A 20,161-nucleotide genomic window follows, 5' to 3' on the forward strand; every position below is an offset into this window, starting at 1 on the left:
ATAGTTCACTTTCCTTTTATTTGTCCCATGCCATTCCTCCTGGCATAGCAAGCTTTAAGAGGACAACACTGGAGTGCTCTTCAAAGCCTACCATAGCAATATAATCCTCCGGGGTCTCTGTAAGGCAGCAGGGTGCACTCCATTTTAATGCAAGGGCCATCTTGGGAGCTCGTAATGCAAGAACCCGTGCAGAAGAGGAGTCTTTCACTGACCAGAAGCACAGGACTAACACTGGGAAACTCTAGGAAAGCGAGAAGCAAATGGTATGCCTGAACATTGAAGGTCCTCCAGGAGCTCTTCAGAACAGCAAACCTGAGGCAGGACTTCTGCCTGTCTCATTTAACTTAAATCATAGCTGTTCCCTGACAACACAAGACCCATTTGCAATGCTTTGGAGATTTGGTGTACATTTGCTTTGTTTGCCTTCTCTTTATTTGGAGAATATAAATGAGGGAAGAAAAAAGACAAAATTTTCAGAAATCTTGTTCCCAAGGCAGAGAGCACGCAACTGGAATAGAAAAGCCTTTTCTTGATAAAGAACAGAGGTGTATTACAGAACCACAAACAGAGCAGCACTAATGCAGTAAAATGAACTAAAGAGCGCCTGATGGGCCAGTCAGGTGTATAAACATGGAGACACCAGAAACCTGCTTACACAGAAGCAGTGATGGCATTGAGAAACTTCCCGAGAACTTGGACCATAGCTAATAAGTTAGTGCTGAAAGGCAGGTACAGAGTTCACTCCAGACTGGGAGTCCAGTCACTCCAGTCGGGAGAACTGACTGCACTTTTGGTTTTCCGAGGGAGGACCCTGCTCGTGGTAAAGCAGGAGTTATTTCAAGTCTAGAGATGCAGAAGCACAGAGCAGAAGAAGTTGCTTGTGAGAGGTGGGTGGAATTGCCCAAGAATGTTAGGACTGGTTGGGATTTAAGGCTGAAATAGTAGCTGCAGGGCAGCTGAATGGCCATATCCCATGAGGAGAATTGGTCATGCTTGTCTTAATGAGAAGACTCCTATACTGAGGATTAGCTTACCTTTTTTGAAAGACTGCAAAATGTTCACAAGGTAATAGAAGGTCCCAAGATGTACGTTATCTACAGCAAGAGTGGAAAGCTCAGACCACTTTAGCACTACACAACAGAATGTGATATAATCTGTGTAAAGAAGCTTTGCAGTGAATATTTGACATCTTTTGAGAGATGCAGTGCTGAAACCACTAGAACTTCTAGAAAAAGAAGGAGAGGTTCATGGAAATGAGTATTCAAGTTGCTAGCTCTGCTAAGTGGATAAAGTGTAAGGAGAGCGTGATTTACACAGAGAGACCATAGCAGGCTCAAAGCCAGCTTTCAGCAGTAGGGGAAAAAATGGGCATCTCAGTGGGCATCCAGAAAAAAGGCAAGAGAAAACGTGCCTGCCGAAGTCAGGATTTAGCACTCATTCACAGAGCAGAAGAAGAAACTACGAATATGAAGACCTGTGCAGCTAAACTCCAAAACTCCAACATTCAACACCTTTTGCTATTCTGAAGCTGAAACTTTCCCAGCAGATGCTGCAAATCCTGCCAATTTTTGTAGCGGTTTTGTGAGGTGGGCAGATGTGCCCATTATAAAACCATTGGCTTGAACACAGCATTTCGGTACAGCTTAGTTACTACCAGCATGTCTATTCCCACGTTTCTGTTCCCGCTTATTTTCTTCTTTGTAGTGGATGAAGCACAAACACAGAGACCCAGCAATTAAACTGTCATTCACAAAGCCTGGAATTGAAGCACATCTTTCCAACAGGGGCATCTGTGCCTAAGTTCGCATTATAGCTAGATCCTGCGCTGTTTCTTTTTCGGTGGTTTCACAGTCGCCTCAGGGCTTATGTCATAGCCAAGCTGCTCTTTAGTTCCCCTTGAGCAACCTCTTCTGCAGATGAATTTCCTCTGCCCTACAGCTAGAAGGCTCCACAGGACAGTCTCATTCAGCACCCTTGCATGGTAATCTCTAAGTGATCCAGGGGCACATGTCTGCAGGGTTGGGGGAGGATGGGGCAGGGACCTCTCCCCACGACCCCATCCCACCGCAGCCAGAGGTGACGAGCAGAACCGGGCCAGGAAGGTTGACCAGGGCCTCCTGCAGCCCTGGGACAGCCAGGCATGGCCATGGGGATGGCACGGCTGCAGAGCCAAGACAAGGAGGCAAGATCAGCTTGGTGATGGGCTGGAGCTGGAGCGCAGCTCCCAAACTAAGGGATGGTCTCCAGAGGAGGCTTCTCCCAGCTCCTCTTCCCAACCGGGCTGTTTCCCAGCCATGGCCGACCCCTGGTTGCACAGCAGCACCCCACCAGAGCTTGATGGCCTCGAGCACAGGCAGCCAAACACCAAGGGAGCGAGGAAGAGGCTGCAGCGACGCTTGGTGGGCTCGGGGCCCCGACGCGCACATCCCTTTCAAGACCCCTGGGCAAGGAGTCCATGGACTATGTGGTTTTACATATAACTGAGTACAGTGGGACCCAGCTGGTCACGGCTTTTAGGCATTATGACAGGACAAACACTGAAAAACAACCACGGTGCACATTTAAACTGCATGTGCTTACTCAACAATTAACAGAGAATGGGTGACTCCAGGGTGCACATAGCTTCCTACAGTATTCGTATAAGGTCAGATGTTAAGTGCACTGTCTGGCACCGCCAGTAAGGAACAACAAAGCTCAGAGAATTGGAAGCTCCCTCTTTGCTTAGTAGATCTGTTGTCCCTGGCCTTAATCTCACAGCTCCCATCTTAAGTGACTGCAAAAAAGGGAAGGAAGGGAGCTTTTGAGACAGCAGCAATCCACCCGGAAGCAAAAGGCAGTGTTTTAAAAAGCTGCTTGTATTTTTCAATGTAATCAAACATGGAACATTTAGATATTCAGTTAAACTGCTCAAGAAACATGATATGAAAAAGAAAAAATAAGTGAGAAAGTCCCAAATTTGGATATGCTGATACGATTTTTGGTATCTCTGTCAGGTATTGTGGTACATCTGTCTGAGCAAATGCAGAGAAAGCCAAACTCAATTTGTCTGCATTCAGCTGTCTTGACATCAGCCATAGATTGTCCGAAAGCCACACACTTGCATAGTAGGTAGAACTGCACATCAGTTTGCACATCAGAGCTGAGCATATTGGTTTGCCACCAAGCAAATGTGGGGATCCAGCCTCCTGGCCAGCGCTGCCTCATGTCCCGCCAGCCCTGACCGCATCTGAGGAGACCTGCCCAGTCTTGCATTCCCCCAATGAAATTTATCCCTGCGTAGAAAGCCACCACAAATCTTTATCTTCCTTAGTTTCTCAGGCTACAATTAGATGATTTATTCCCCTTGCACTGACCTTCTGCTTTTGAATGAATTTTGCCTCTGTTGCTAGATAGGAAAAGTCTTTTCCATATGTAACAGGTTTTCATTAATCCTTTTTAACACAGTGTCCTTTCAAAATCACAGGCCCCAGCATATCTCCAGTTAACACCTGGTGACAGCCATTTTAAAATCTTGGGATGTTTCAGTATGCAAGAGTTGACTGACTGGCCAAAGAGGACAAAGATACTGGCATTATAGCACAAATAAAGGTGGCAGGTCAGGTCAGAGACGAATGAGGACGGCGTCCTTCAGACTAGATAGGGAAGGAAAGGACAGGGCACACGGGCACAGCGAAATTGAGGGGCAGAAGGGGAATAAGCAATAGGAAGACAGGGAGAAAGGATGGATGATCCTGAAGTTCATAAACCCTTACATATTTCTTGAGGCTTAGCAGTATTCAGCCAGAAGCAGGAGCTCATTTTATTTAAAAAAGCTCCATCTCAGCATTACAGAAATAGACTGGTCTCTGACTGGCATTACATTAATCGGCCTCATTATCACTATTATAAGAAAACTTATCTCTATAGTTATATAGGGTATAGCTATAGACATGTAGAATATGGCTCCAGCAGAGCGTGATCAGGGACTACCGAAACAGCTAATTTTCTAACAGCGGTGGAGCTATTCCTGTATTTATCCGTTCCACTTAGCTCTGTGCCCCGCTCCTCCAAAACCCGGCCTCTGCCACATCCCGACACGACAGATGTATCGCAAGATCTGCTCGTTGGTGACACAGCATTGCACATAATACGAGGTGCAGAACAAGAGATGATATCAAGCCGTTGCTTAGTTATCTTTGCTTGCTCAAAGTCTGTAAAGGAACAATGATGAAGCTAATTAATTGGAGGCAATTAGTTGCAGGTACCCGAACAAAGAAAAAATGTACAAAATGAAACAGAACCACTTTGGATGTGGTCATATCTTTTTCTACCTTGTCTTGATAATTGAGTTGCACATTTGACATCAAAGGAGGGATTCAGTCTGGTGTGAAGACATTCACATTTAGGCATTCGCATGTAAACGTCTAAACTATTTTTAGTTAGTGAATGCTAAGGAGCTCCTTAGGGAGAGCTCATTTGGACACCTGCCTGGGATTCAGATACCTAAACATAGGCACCTTATGTTGTTTGGGGGCCGTGGAGCCCCCAGCCCCCAGCTCGTGCTCCGGGGGGTGCAGAATGTGTCCTGGCCCCCTCCGACACTGGCCAGCCCCGTGCGGATGTCGTGGGGACCTTTGGGCACCTCAGAGTTATCTGTGGGCAACTGACGGCTGCCCACCCTTGGGAGAGGCCTGGTTATGAAAGATGAGGTACACAGGCAGTGTTTGTATTAGATCTCACTCTTTATCTCTAATCTCACCAGTCTTCATATGATAACAACACCTAATTTCTGATACTGTTCCTCAGTAACACAATTTTTAAATTATCTAATTCTATTTATTAAATTATTAAGTTAACATTTAATTGCTACATTCCACCTCCCCCTTACATGTTTTGTTCTAAACAGCTATTGAATAAACACATTTTAAAAAAAGAAATAGAAAAAGCAAATGCAGAAATTATTTTGACTATCTAAAATAATTTACTGCATCTGTTTCCATGAATATATAGCATGGTTTTGTGCTTAAATGTGCATACAAATAATGCTCTGGAAGGTAGACGGTGTCTGTCAGCTGAAGTTCCAGTTATGTAAATGAGGTAATTTACTGGATCTTTATCAAATCCATGAACTCTTTTTTTGATTAAAAAACCTCAAAGAAATCTATATTTGCACACAATTTATTTGTTTTTATGAGTATATCTGTTTTATAAATGAGCTCTCCACATGTGTCTCCATGAAGGTTTCAGTTCAGATCAGGAATGCATTTCTGAAGCCAAATGTCCCAGTTTTTCCCAATTACCATGCCTTGGTTTGCACTGGGGATCAGTCTCCGGGTACATGGATTGGATTCCCTTCAGGTGAAACTAAACTGTAAGATGAGATTCAGGAATGCACCTACTGCTCTCCAACTCCTAATATGCCTTCAGTTCCTGGGATCAGGGTAGAGCTCATCTAAGGTTAAGTTAATCTGGAATCAGGTGCAATGTGTACATCAGATCCTCAGCACCCGATGGATACCTCTACAGATCCAGCCCAGTTGAGCTGCACTATTTGGGAAGTAGATGCAGGCTCAGAGACCTAGAGCATTAGATCCTTAAAGCAGCAGAATCTTCTTCATGTTTTAGTAGACTCCAACAATGCAAACATATTTGCCCAAAGCAGAGTATCTATACAGATTGCCTGTCTGAAATACTTCTATAGCATCTTTTAATATGAGGCCATCCTTCATGACTAGTTTTCTGTCAAAATACGTGGTAGGTTTGAAAGTGCTCTTAGTCCTATTTTTCAGTTAAGGAATTAAACTGTGCCTGAGGACGCTTTCCCAATCCTTCCCAAAAGCAGACACGTGGGTCCCACACAACAAGCTGCTGTGCAAACCACAGGATTATTTTTCTTGATTGTTTGTATATGTAGAAGATTATCCCCTTTGTTTCTTTTTTTTATATGGTGTAAAGGACCATATATGATGCTGCCTAACTGCTAGGGACAGGACAAAGCATTATGGTGAGCAGGGTATGTGATGAGTTCTATTATGGAATTTCAGGTACTCCTCCAACATACCTTATCCTAGACCCTGTCAGAGACGAGATACTAGACAAGATTAATCACTGCTCTGATCCAGTATGACAATCTCTGGCAATTGAGAGGAAACGTTTTTATGGCAGCATTGTTAGTAGTTTTAAAAATGCTCCCAAATGAACTCTTACTTTCTGAGTACCACGGCTGAATGCATGCTGACTTCCGAGTCTTGTTGATGTCTTCTGATTTCAGTTCTATTCCAGATTTCCTTCAACATGCTTTAATTTCCCTGTTTCTTTATTTCTTTGTGTGTGCACTGTGTATGCCCACATGCATAAATCTATGTGATTCTGAATTATCACCTTTCTTCTTCAAGTATTATGGTCACATTCAGTGCCGATACATACTGCGTTCTTTTCAGAGGATTAATTTGACCTCCAAATGGCCCATCTCTTTGTCACTCAAAGATATTTGACACTCATTTTTCTTCTGGGTTCTCCTTTACTACTAACAAGTCTAAAGATGCAAAGATACACACACAAATATGTATGTATGTGTGTGTGTGTACACTTATATACACATACACACGTCCTTTCTTTCTACACATTGATCTACCAACAGTTGCAAAAGATTGCTTTGCTATATTTCTATGCAGGTGGGTCTCAATCTCTTGTCTGAAAACTCTGCCTCTCACCTACATGATTTATTTTCAATTTTTCACATCTCTATAGCAAATAATTTTCTAGTCTGAGCTTTACCGCTCTTCTGGCTGTTCATGGACATCGCTAATTGTGATGGCTTTTCCTCTCGATCTACATTGTCATTGTATGTTTCAGAATCAGTAGATTGAGATTGTACACGTGATGGGGGATTACAAAGTTAGGATTTGGAGAACCATTTGACTACTGTTTTTCAAAAGCTGTGATGAAACAAGGAACCACAAAAGCAGCAAGCAGGGAGACCTTCCAAAGAGGCAAGAATCTGCAGAACAAAATACAGGTTTATCCAAGTGTTACTATACAGGAGATCAGCAGCATGCACAGCAGAGAATCAAGCAAACAAACATCCAGATGAATACATTGTATGAATCATGAAATATTAATGAATAAATAGTGCATAGCATCTTGATAGCTTTTTTGGCAGGACTATGAACTACACGTTGATGGAACAGGGTATAAATACAAGACTTGGATTTTAATAAGGCATTTGAAACATTTTGAAATATTCTTAGGTTCATTGGTTTGGACATACTCAGGGTACCATGTTTTATCTACCTGTAATATCACACTGAAACACCTGACATGGTATTTCTACTACCCTTCCCCTTGACACTGTCTTCACATTTGGGAAAATGGGGGGTGAAGGGGATGCTAGTTTTACAAATAATAATAATATTTTTGCTTGTGGATGGGACAGCAATCTCTTCTTTTAAAAACTGACCCAAGAGATCTCCATTATCTACAGTCTCACTTTCAAGGCTGCAGAACCCACTGCTCAAGCGTCACTGAAGGTCAACAAGTGCTGGAAAGAATTGTTAATTAACTGCAGTTCCAAACGGGGAGCATAGCAGGGAAACCTGTTGAGAAACCATGTAGCCTGTCTTCTTGACTAAGGCTCTGGAGAGAGACTTGGGAAATCAAAAAAGAGCAGCAAACTGAGCCAAAATCTGCTGTTTCTAATGTGGAGATCATTATGTGACTTGATCTCATAAAAACCAGACAATAATCAATTTCTTAGTTTGTGGGAGGAGCCCACCGAGGAGAAACACAAATACCTAAGGCAATACACTCAGGAGCCTGGCGATACTGCCTAGAGACATTGAAGGAGATACATACTGGAAAAACGCAGAAAAGCGCATCTGATGAATCATATACTGCAGCATAGATATTCTGTGAAAGGAAGAAAACAGAAAGGTAGCAATGCTGAAAAAGATCTAAGGAGTATACACAGGAAGAAGGATCAGAACTGGGATTGTGATGTTCAGTAACAATAAAAAATAAACCAAAACTAACAGCCAGTGCAATTTGCAGGTCCTTAAAACAGAGTTAGGTAGGAGGGAGGCACCAGGGCCACCAGTGGTCCCATGAGTTTACCAAGGTGGCCTGGGACATCCAAAGGGTTGGGTGCTCCTTCCTGATAGCATATTCCTCAAAGCACACCCCAAAAATCCCCATCTGGCTACCTTCATGCCAGGATGAATTGGAAGGAGTTCAGACAAAAGCAAGACAAATGACAAAGAGCTGGAGGGAATGACTTCAAAGGAAAGATTAAATGAGCTAAAATATGCATAGAATGGCTAAGGAACAAGTCTAGGTCAGGAGACAGGGAATACAGCAACTACTAGCCATCCTTAGAGGTGTAAACAAAGAGGTCTCTGACAGTAAATAGGGAGGAGGAAGAATTGGTCATCTTATCAATATGCTTTGATTTTTGCTTGGTGCATGGTAGCTTTACCATATCATCATGGACTGCCAGCAGCAGGAAAGAGACAAGCACTGAGATGAAGCCCCCTCCCTTACCAGTGCACTTTGAATTCTGTTTTATAATTCATTTGATTGCCTCCTCTCCTCTCTTACTGCCCTAGGCCAGGCTAATCATTACACAGGGCTAAGGAACCAGTTCTCTCTGAAACCAAGAACATTTCAATGGGGCATGTTCAAAATAATTTATGAACATTTCCAGTATTGCTACCAGATTGCTCCTTCTTCTATACCTTGTTATTGCAGGACCAAACAGCCTTGGAATTCCTTAGACTCACATCATTTCAATGAAATAAAATCACAGTTTTTGAGCATGAGAATTCCTCCTCCCATCTGTTTTGGGTTTTTTCCCTGTTTTGTCTTCAGATGACATGCAGAGAGATCTGAAAACAGACACACAAGTCTCACCTCTCCGGAGGAATATGCCTTGTCCTGGCACCATTTCCCTGTTTAGGTAGATTGCAGCTAATCAGGGAGGGCAGAGACTCCAACTGTGCTCTCCAGCAGCACAGAATTTGTGCCTAGGACAGTTCTTTCCATATTATTCCCCCCTATCTTCAAATGCTAATTTTGCAACAGCCACCTTTGGACTGTTTTCTTTCTGTTAGATTCTTTGTTGATTACTAATGATGGTAAGCTTTTCCCAGTAAGCATTTTTTTTCTAGTAAATCTTTCGAGGCTATCACTCCCACTATACCTTTTCTTCCCTCTTCCCCTTTACTCACTGGTGTCATTTATATAGCTCCTTCTGTGTTACCTTTAACATCAAAAGGTCAGTACCTAGACTGCCCTTAATCATACAAGTGAATGGTTAGCACTGGGGAATCTTTTCTCAGAGCATGAAAGACTGATATTTTTTCAAGCAATAACATTAACCCCAATTGATATGAAAGAGTAGTTTTGCTAACAAATGTTTTAAAAGTATGAGTTAGAGCATCTCATCCTTTATGTTCAGTAGCCATTTGACCAAGAACTGGAAGAAATGAAAGAAATATCACTGAATTACCCAAGTTACACCTGTGCAAAACTCACATACTGGGAGTTGCTTCATCTGCTTGATGCTCTGCTCTTTTCATTATGGAAGAGCTCCCTACGCTACCATTTGCTTTCACTTTCAGGTCATAAATTCATTTCCATTCACCATGCAAAAAAGGAGTAACACAAACCAGGACGTGAAAAACTACATTTTAAACCAAAATAAGCCTGTGGAACCTATGACAGCTTGAAAATTTTTAAATTGAACAGCTTTCACTGGAGTTAGCAGCTTGAGTGGTATGAGAAAATTCATGGGAATGTGTTGATTTTGATGAAACTTCCCCACAAAAATTGGGTTTGAGTAAGCTATTATGAGAGTGGAATGTTTCATTTTGCATTTTGGCAAAGTAAAGCCTTGTGGTTTTCTTTTTTCGTATAGAAACCTCTGTGTGATATGTATTTATACTTCAATGCAGTATCATGCATATATAATAATAAAAATTATATTTCACCTTGTGATTTTTTATATTGTTAAGACTGGAGGATTCAGAGATAATAAAGGTGTAGTGATTAGAATACTACATGGGAACTTCTGATTTTTTAATTGTATTTAGAGGTGAAAACAGATGGAATTCCATTTCTTTACTGATCTGGTAAAACTTTTTTTTTTTTTTTTTTTCCTTCTTGTTGCTCCCCTGGTGAGCAAGCAATCAAATTTTAAAAGGATAATCTTTTTCCAACCTTTGGCTATAGCTAACAGTACTACTTACAGACAGCAGTTTGAAAAGTTACAGTATAATTGATGTAGCATGAAGTGAATCAAGAGGGCAAAGTTGACATGCAGATATTAATGTAATCCGCTCCTCACATTCCAGAGAAGTTTACATTCTTTCCCAGCATGTCATTTCCTTATAGAAAACCACTTCTACCTTCAGAGCACAGCCCTCTCTTGGATGCACAAATGACAGCTTTCACATCCTGAAAGACAGTCTGCAGTCTTCCCTGCTGTCATAGCCTGGACGTTTGGAGGAGAAAAAGACAAATGCCCGCATATTTATTTCTTTTGCATAGAGAGCAGCCAGGCAACAAACAGCAGCCTCTACATGCAGCTGTTTCTAGAGACATAGTACATATTTTTACATCAACTCAGAACCAAAGGCATGAATAAACCTTTTAGCTTCCTAATAACATGCAAACGTGCTCAAATCAGTTTTGCATTAGATTACTGATTCTCATTTATTTTACTGCCTGAAAACATTTAAGAGTGGCTCAGAGCAGAACATTTTCTTGGTTTTAATTTATTTAATTGTTTGAATAAGCAGACATAAAAAGAAAAGGGCAAATGAGTTTGTTCTCTGAAGGGATGAACGCACTGCTAGCTTTCCAGTGGGGCACTCTATTTTCTCTCTGCAGCACGCATGCTTGCGCAATTACAAAATTGCCGAATAAAGTCAAAGGTGTAGAAACCACCTTATTTGGGCTCACGATTAAGCTTTCAGGTGCCCTTTATTAACACAACCACTTGCCAAATCTGACCACGCACTTGTGAGATGAACCGGTTTCGAAATACCTAGTTTGCCTGTGCGGCACCCAGAAGTAAGCAGTCGCATCTGTGATATCCCCCTCTCAAAATTAACACAGCGAGGGTTTCATCTGCTGGTTCAAATAGTCTCTGCCTTCAGCATGGGCACCAGTGTGTGAAGGAGAAGGGACAGAGGAGTGTGAAGAAGAAGTAAAGAAGTCAAAGCAGAAAAATACTTAATTAGTGTGTGATGGGGTTTCTCCCTCAGCATCTCTGCTGGATTCCTCCCCGAAGATTACACAGCCCGTCAGAAAACCCAGCACCACTTCTCCGTCTCTCCAGCTGTTCTCATGTGGCACGTAGGTACTGCAGTCATGCTTGGCTATTTGCTAGCTAGACACGTCAGAGGAGATCCTATAGGATCTCCTTCCTGACAGCTGCTTTTCAGAAACGGAGCCAGTCTTAATAGCAGAAGCCATCAGATGCAGCAGTTGCACAGCACATCTGAAACGAGGCCACTTGCATTTAAGAGCTTATAAACGGATTTAGTTTTCTAATTTCAGGACCTAAATTTGGGGGGGAGGGAAGTCTAATTGATCATATGGTTTTCATTATTAACCTCTCTGTTGATGTGCAGATCTTTAATTTTCAGTGCTGTGTATACACACTATAATCTCTCTATGTATAAATCAGTGAAATGGTCTTCCTATATATAAATTCAGCATTCCACGATCAGTGTATGTACACAGATGTACAGGAAAAAACTACCACACATGCCAGCACAGTCTCATACATTTCCCTGTTCTTTTATTCAGCAGTATTGGGTTTTTATTTTTTTTATGCAGTCGTACTCCTTTGACAGTACGTAGCTGTCATGGTTCTGTCTCACAGGTTTCTATACATCAGAGACCAGCTTTAAAACTGTTTTGACAGGTTAAAAGCTGGGATTTTTCCAGGGACGGGATGGAGAGAAGCAGGAATGTGAGAAGTGAAAAAGAATATTCCTTGACACCCCCTAATCTCCTTAGTGCAGATGGCACTGTCTTTTTCAAGTAGTTTCTGTGCACAACAGCCATTGCAAAAGAGTGAAAGCCTGAATGCTGAAAATAGTCTTCTTGAGAGATACATATGTATCTGTATGTACATCTATCCAATATGCACAGCCGTGCATGCACGAGCAGACAAATGTGCAAAGCTTACCTTCCCTCTTCTTCCTCCCCCATCCATTCACCAAAATTAATAGCTCCCCAAGATGCTGTAGGCCACATTGTTAATTATTGTCTCTCTCTTCTGCACCTGAGGCATCACACTGGTTTAGAAAACAGCCTGCAAACAGATGGAGAGCTGCTGGAGATGAATCTGCAGGTATGTGAAAAAATGGATACAGACTTTACAATACTGCAGACTCAGATGGTCTATTAATTTTCAATAATATTCCGGAAAAAAAATGATGTCTCTACATGTTTTTAGGCATAATTTGTTTTCAAAAAAGGAGTTACAGGAGCCAATTACTTTTATGATTTCATCACCATCATTTATGTTTAAGGAATATTTATGGGAAAACATTCCAACCATCACTGCACCAGCCTTGCGGCTTCTCAGATAAGCCTGCCCCTTGGCAGCCAGCTGTACAAGCACAACGCCTGGTGGTACCACGGCCGGGCGCCTTGCGGACCGGAGCAGCTTGAACGGACGCTGCATGCAGCCTCTTGCCTGCTGCCTTAACGCCACTGCCTCATCCCCGACGTCTGCCCTAACAGTCTGCTCCTGCCGTCACGGAGAGACGCAGCAGACCGGGGCAAAGCCCTTCCTTCCGCGCTCAGCCTGCCTCCGTCCCACTTCCAAGAGGCAACGGCCTGGTGCAATTCCAAGGAAAACGTTCCCCTCTCTCATCCAGCCTGGCAATTAGCAAAAAGTCACTCCAGTAGTTGACGCCAACTAGTTTTTCACCTTCGGAGGCTGAGGATCAAAGCTAGTACAGCCATGAGGAGGAGGCAGGTATGCCTCTAGTGGTGCTCAACGCTCTCCTGCCCTGCAGAGACGGGCACCGCAGAGGCAGATAAAGCACAGGCACCCAGACGACCTAATGCTCACCATGCCTGCTTCAGACCAGGTAAAAGGGTTTCCCTTTCAGAAGCACTTCAGTGTGGCCATTTTCTGTGTAAAAGTACCCAAGAGAGGTATCTGAAAACAAGAAGCTGTTCTAATAGAGCCATTTTACCCTCTTCTAAGGGAAAACTATTGCTGCACACAGGGAACAGTTGCATTTTCTAAACTGGGAAAAAAGCCTTTCAGACTTGGCTGGAAGTTCAGCTCTGCACATCAGCCGAATTACTTTAGAAAGGCAATGGAAAAGTTACCAATACATTTATCATATGACCATCCAAAGGGATCCAGATATTTTAGCCAAGCAGCAAGAAAAAGTGAGTTACTTGTACCATAACCAGATCTCTGATCCATATAGGAGTGAAGAAGAACAGGTGATACAATACAAAGGCCACCCCTTCTTTTCCAGTGTTGGTGTCGTGCATATTTTGTGGAGCAGAGTCTACGTGGTAGAGATTGGGACATAATTTGTCATGTGTTATACACAATTTGTCATGCTGTTATATGACTGTGTAAAGGGAACTCTGGAACTTAAACATGGTTTAATTTCCTCCAGTACCCAAATGCTGCACATTAGTATTTTGCAATCCAGCGGAGATTTTCAACATCTGCCATCACTGTATGAAATGCTTGATGTATGCAGAAACAAGTAAATGCATAATGCATTGTATATGCTACCATACATTTAGCTTAGAATACTAAATCTCCTGTCTCTCACTCTTTTAAAAAACACATCAAATATAATACTTGTGACACTAGGGTCAGCCTATATCATTATCACCTGCCCAGGTTAATAAAGAGTATATTGTTGCATGACCTTGGCATTCCTATTCAAGGACTGGAAGTGAAGGATTCTTCATTTGCCTTTCCTCCTGTTCTGCAGATGGTGCAAAATGTGAAAATTTAAAGCCAGTAGGGTTAGATACCTCTCCATTTCTCTCTCTTGCTAAAATTGATTCTGCAAGAGCAGTATCAAGGCCCCAGGCACTCCATCGGCCCCATGGGTAAGAGGTGGAGGTAAAGGTGGTCCTTGGGGAACCGGCTTCCCCTCGGTTCTGCAGAGGATGAGATGGGTAACCCACCAGCAGGGCTGCTTAGCCAGAGCACCACAGAATTCCTAAAAGCAGTGCTGCAAATACTAACATTTGATCTGAAAAAGACAACCTATTCCAACTGTATTTTAGATTCTTTTCTTTCTGCACTGAATCTTTTGTTTCATTTTGGACAACAGTTCTTCGGTATAATGCAATTGTCTTTAATAAATTGCTTTTCCCAGCTGTCACTCTCATTGTACCAAAAATTAAGTGTGATTCGTTCAAGCTGTAGCAGGCGTATAAGACTAAGACCTTAGCTCTTCTCTGTTCTAACAGGAGTGTTTCCTCTGTTAGGAGTGGTTCATTGATGGGGACTATTGACTATGGATATGTAAGAAAGGAAGATGCCCATTTTTGGATACCTACCAGACAATTTAAGGTTTTTAGGCTGGGCTCAGAGCAAACTTGTCCAATGGTGATGTTATATCATAGATTGCTCCCTGGCTGTCATAAGCCCTAACATGCTTCTTCCATTGCTGGCTTTTATGAAGGAAAATAAGAGAAGCTCTACGAAATCAATTCACACTCTCAAAATGGTGCTTTAGTCATGGGTCACACAATTAGCCACATCTGCAAAGCAGTACATTTGCTGATTAGTAAATTCTCGTCTCCAAGAACCTAGGCTAAATTTTAGTTTAAGCACTTTAGTACATGGAAAAGGCATTGCCATTGCAAGCTTAAATGTCAGGCACTGCAGTGGACATGTGAGTAAAGGAAGGCTTTTTCTCTGGAAAAAACGTATGTGGACTTCTGTTTGCAGGTGAAAGTTCTGGTCTGTTTTGTACTTCCCATCTCATTCGTATCCCCTCTTGCTGTTCCAAGATCTTTCTAGCCTTTTAGCCATATGATATCTTCGTTGAGAAGTATATCTCAGTCAGACTTTGATTTGTTAACTTTAAACTCACACTTGGTGGAAAAACCTTTTACATCCCCACAAAATAAATCCCACATAACCCATGCTTCTACAAGAAGAAAATCTTTTTTTGTAAGCATTTTCTGTTAATAGTGATTAGCACCACTGTCCTGGTTTCTAACTGCAAATTACCTAAGACAATATTAAAGGTAAAAATTTATAATAGAGGGACTGGTTTAAGAACAGACAAACATTTTTGAGGAATAATGTAAGCACAGTGGGGAAAAAGGGATGCACTAAGGGGATCTCAGGAACTCTTTTGGTAGCACTTGCTATGTTTCTTAACCACTTTGCTACGAACATCAGACAGACTCATGCACCTTTACAGGCATGAAATCTACACTGGAGAAGAACAAGTTTCAGAGGAATAATTCTAATACTCACTATGTCTGTATAAAATACCAGCTTAATTTACATCCAGATAAGATGGCTGTCATAATAAATAAATATGACTAAATTTTAATGTAGAAATATAACCTGTAATAGTTATTATACCTTAATATACTAATATATAAATATATACATATAGTTTAAAAATTAATCATAAATTAATCACTTCAATGCTCCAGAATAATTCATTACTAAGAGATTTAGATTGGGTTGCTCTTCCAATCTCTTCCCTCCCAAGATACGGCCAATAATTCTGATTACTGAGGAACCGTGACAACAAAGTTTAGTAAAGCAAATCACTATGATTAATATTGAAAGCTTTATATAGAAAAGCATATATAATACACTTCTTGCTTTCAGACTGACTTAGTCTCACTGCAGGGTATTAACATAGCCTAAATTCGAAGGTTTACTTCCCCTGGCTCCCTGTACAGTTAAGGACCAGAGATAGGCTCCTGCAGAGCTTTATTCAGAGTGAGAACCTCACCTGGAATCAAATTCTCCAAAATCGTTGAGGGAGCCTAACTACTACACAAGTAGCACTTGAGTCTGGAGTCTACCGCTGGACAGCGTATATACTCTGATTTTGCCTCTAGCATCAGTTATCATTTATCTGGGTGCTGAAGAAGCTGACAGATCTGTATTCTCCTCGCTCTTCTTTTTCCTGCACCTTAAAAGACTTTTTGCCCTTCTTTCACCCAGTGGCACCTCACCATCCTCCTCATTTCTCAAAGGTATTGGCTAACAAGGCTTTCAGACATCATGATCCCACTGTTAAAAACCCAGCAATGACAGCCATACAGGCCACCTGATTTAAAATTGTCTTAGTCAGCCAGGCGACCTCCGATAAGCTCCTTTTCAAGCTGACCCCACAGCCTTACGCTGCTAAGTAACATTATGATCTACCCAGGGACTACCTCGGTATGCATGTAAGCCCTGGTATGCTTACACAGGTAAAATATGTTAACCAGCCTTCCAGTGCTGACAATTAATAACAACAAGGCCTCAGATGAAGTGCTGGGATTTACAAAATCTTGGATTTTGCTAATAAACATCATTGCGTGCCTCATATGGATCATATAGGATATGCTTCTATAGAAGACTGCCAATGACTCCAGTGACTGTGCTGAGGTCACCAGAGAACGATCAGCCCAATGCAGACAGGTCAAAATGGAAAGAAAAAGCAAAAGCAAAAAAAACCACCAAACCCAAAAGTTCTCTGTCGTAGGAATTAGCAAAGCGATCTGCTGCATTTCTGGGGGGGGGATGTCAGCACTAGCTGGCACCCCTTCCTAGGAGCGGGAAAGAACAAAGTGAATGGCAGAGGGGAGCGAAATGTTTGAACAGAGACGGGAGACTTGATCTAAACTTCAAACAGGAGACACTGCAAAAAGACAAGCAGAAAGAAAGTGTATGAGAAAAGGCCGTAAGGGATGAAAGCAAGCTAGCATGAAGACAAAGGAAAGTAAGATAAAGAGAGGATAAAGAGAGCTTCATGAAGAAGCAGTTCTGCTGAGGGACTGTGCCAAAAGCCAAAACCGGTGCAGCTTTAGCCATGGCACTTTAGTAAGAGGAGAGAAATCCAACCCAATGGTAGCCAGGAGAGGGCCTAGAGGTACCTAAAGCCTGCACTGAATGGGTGCACCATGAGTAAAAAAGTAAGGAAGAGAAGAAAATTTGCACTCATAGCTCATGCATTCTCTCATAAAAACTGAACTTTTCACAAATCAGCGCTGCCAACAGAGCTAAACTACTTACAACACTTGCATGTAGTGCCTGCACCTGTCAATAAGAGTGATTATTAATTTTGTGTGCATAGGTCATGTAAAAAGTCATGTAGTTTCTCTGTGATTTAGTTCCCCATCTGTAAAGCTGCCACTTTTGCTTCACTAAAGGCAAAGAGGCAATAAATTGACAAGGAACAATGAAATAATAAAGAAGCACAAAGCAGATGATTTAACGGCAACATCAGGCTCAGTTCTGGATCAGAAAAAATGCATATAAAACAGTGAAGCAGTTAACTGGTGTATTCTATTATAATAAATATAAGCAGCTTCCAAAACAAATCTGAAAAGGGAATAGGACAATTCAAAATATCAGTATGAAATTAACGTGCACTCTTTGCTGCAGACAGTCACAGGCTCCACTTCCCTGTTACCTCCCATCTAGTAAGACTTTTCCCCCTTCTTTACTCTTGCTCATTGTCAGGGTTTAAAGGACACTGAAGAGCACAGGACGGGTTCATTAGAATTGCAAAGTATCGCTGCTTACCATTTGCAGCAGGGTACCATTCATCTCCGCTACCACACCATACTGTGAGGTGGCACCAAAAACCAGACGCTGCGATCCAGAGCTAGGGAATGTTAATCGTCCTACATCAGACCCAAACCCATGCAGAATTCAAGGTTCGCTGTGGTTGACGACATCTGTTCATGGCCATAAATGACTCCCAAAGGCAGTCTGGGGTGGGCTTTGTGTTTTCGACAGGGCCAGCCTCTTTCTGTTGGTCCAGAAGACCTGGGTCAAATTCTTGGCCGTTTCTTTTGACCCCTTGCATCTACGTAACTACCTCTGCCGTCCCCTTCCTTCAAAGGAGGACACAACCACCTCTCCTCAGTCCTTTTGAATACCAGGATGCCACCCACAGTAAATAATTAACATGACCATCTTTGTCTTTGCTTAGCTGCCGATCGGTGAAGTAACAATATAAATTACAACTGCAGACCTCAGCATAGCAGTCTATGCATAAATACCATCGCATAGCTTAGCTAAGGAAAGCTGTCCAGCCAGTTGCACAGGTTCACCTTAAAGTCATGTCCAGACTGCCACTTGAGTTTAGGCCACCTCAGAAATTTCTATCTTTCCCTGAAGTTTACTTTAAAAATGTTTATATTTTACTGTCTTCCATATTAACACCAGACATTGCGTTCTGTCCTGTAGCAAGAAGGAGGCAGAACTGGAAAAGGTACGCAGGCAGCATTACACTGTGGTGCCAAAGTACCACTGAAGAAGTAACTAGGAGGTTGCCGATCAGAGACTGAGTATTAAGTTACTTTGCATTTGGTAGAAGTCTGCAGTCCTCCTCGTATTGAAGTCAATAGCAAGCCTGCAGTTAATTGCAACCAAAGTAAGATGTATTTTAGGGAGCAACCATAAAGAGGTAGGCAGGATTATCTAATGACATATACGTATTTTATTAAACATGTTACTTGTCAACCTAATTAGTTACCCTGTAAATGAAAAGGTCAACCCTGCATAATATTTGCATCTCATCTTTCTGAGTCAAATTTCCTGTGGTAGGTGGAAAGAAATAAATTCTACTGAAGTTGTGAACAGCAGACAGGAGCACTTCGGCAGGCAGAGAAAAAAATGAGAAAAAAGCTGTTTAAGGCTGATCTGAAGCTAAGAACATGGAACACATCCATCAGGAAGATACCGATCCCATGGCCGCCAGCTCCACATGTACAATTTGTTTTGAACCGCTCTGCAGCCATGCAATACATTGAACCTGTCAGCCACACTTTTTTGACTGCTTCTGTTGCCCTTTACTAATCCACATATGCAAGCCGAGGGCCAAGAGCCAAGGCTCATAAAACCACTCCACGGCACCAAGACCATACTTTTGACCCCAAATTGCCATTCCCTAGAGAAGATTTACCTGACATCCCACGCTATTGTGTGCACACTCCAGCTGCGTGCATATTTCCCCCAATTTCCACAGCTGGAGGCACAATCCAGCACAGTACAACCATCCCACACCTGCAGCTCACTAATTTTGCAGCTCTCAGAGCCCTGCACATCTACAGCAGCCTGGATCCCCTTTCTTTTCCAACACTCCTGTCATTTACATATATCTGAAGTATGCAAATTTGACACGAAAACAGATGCTTGAAAGGTATTGACAAAGCCATTCTAAAGAGGTTAAAAAAGAAGCAGCAGCAGCAGCAGCTTTCTTGGGAAATATCAAACAGAAACAAACAGAACATTTCAGGGCAATCAGCAGATTAACCGGGAACTTTTGGATTATTTTTTTTTTTCTTTTTTAATGAAACAGCCAGTTTTCTGTTTCAGTCGGTAAACATCCTACACCAGGAGAGGATCTTCTGAGGCTCTTTGTCCTTGCTAAAGGGCTTTACTTAATGGGGTGTCACATGAAAAAGCATATCTGTCTTTCAGGAAAATGCGCCCTGCGGGCTCGCTGAAACAGTGGCAACAACTAGAGGAAAAGAAAACCATGATATGAAATATGTCCCGGCTAATACAGGTTTAAATATATATTAAGTCACTCTGCCAGGACTGAAAACTCTGACGTTATAAATCTCCCAGCAACCTGCAAGCACTAAGTAGGTGGCAGGGGACCCCACTCCCTTGCAGCAAGAAACCACGTCTTCCAGCAGCGTATCCCGCTGTCAAAGGGCCGAGTCTTGCTTGCAGAAGCCTCCCGAGCCAGCTCTGAGCTGGCTCTCCAGCCGGGCTCCTCGCTGCAGGGCAGCCACGGCAGCACCCACCCTGCCTGTGGGCTGACCCTCTGCAACAGTTCAACAGGGACCGGGACATCAGCCGGGAATTTAAAACCACTCTAGGTACATCGCAGAGCTGCCTCCTACTTCAAGTGACAGATGATTTGAAATATCTGAATTACGGCAGACTATTTGCTTTGTGAGCCAGGATAAGAATTTTGCA

Source organism: Buteo buteo, chromosome 8 (genome assembly GCF_964188355.1).
Source record: "Buteo buteo chromosome 8, bButBut1.hap1.1, whole genome shotgun sequence".
In the NCBI taxonomy this organism is placed as follows: Eukaryota; Metazoa; Chordata; class Aves; order Accipitriformes; family Accipitridae; genus Buteo; species Buteo buteo.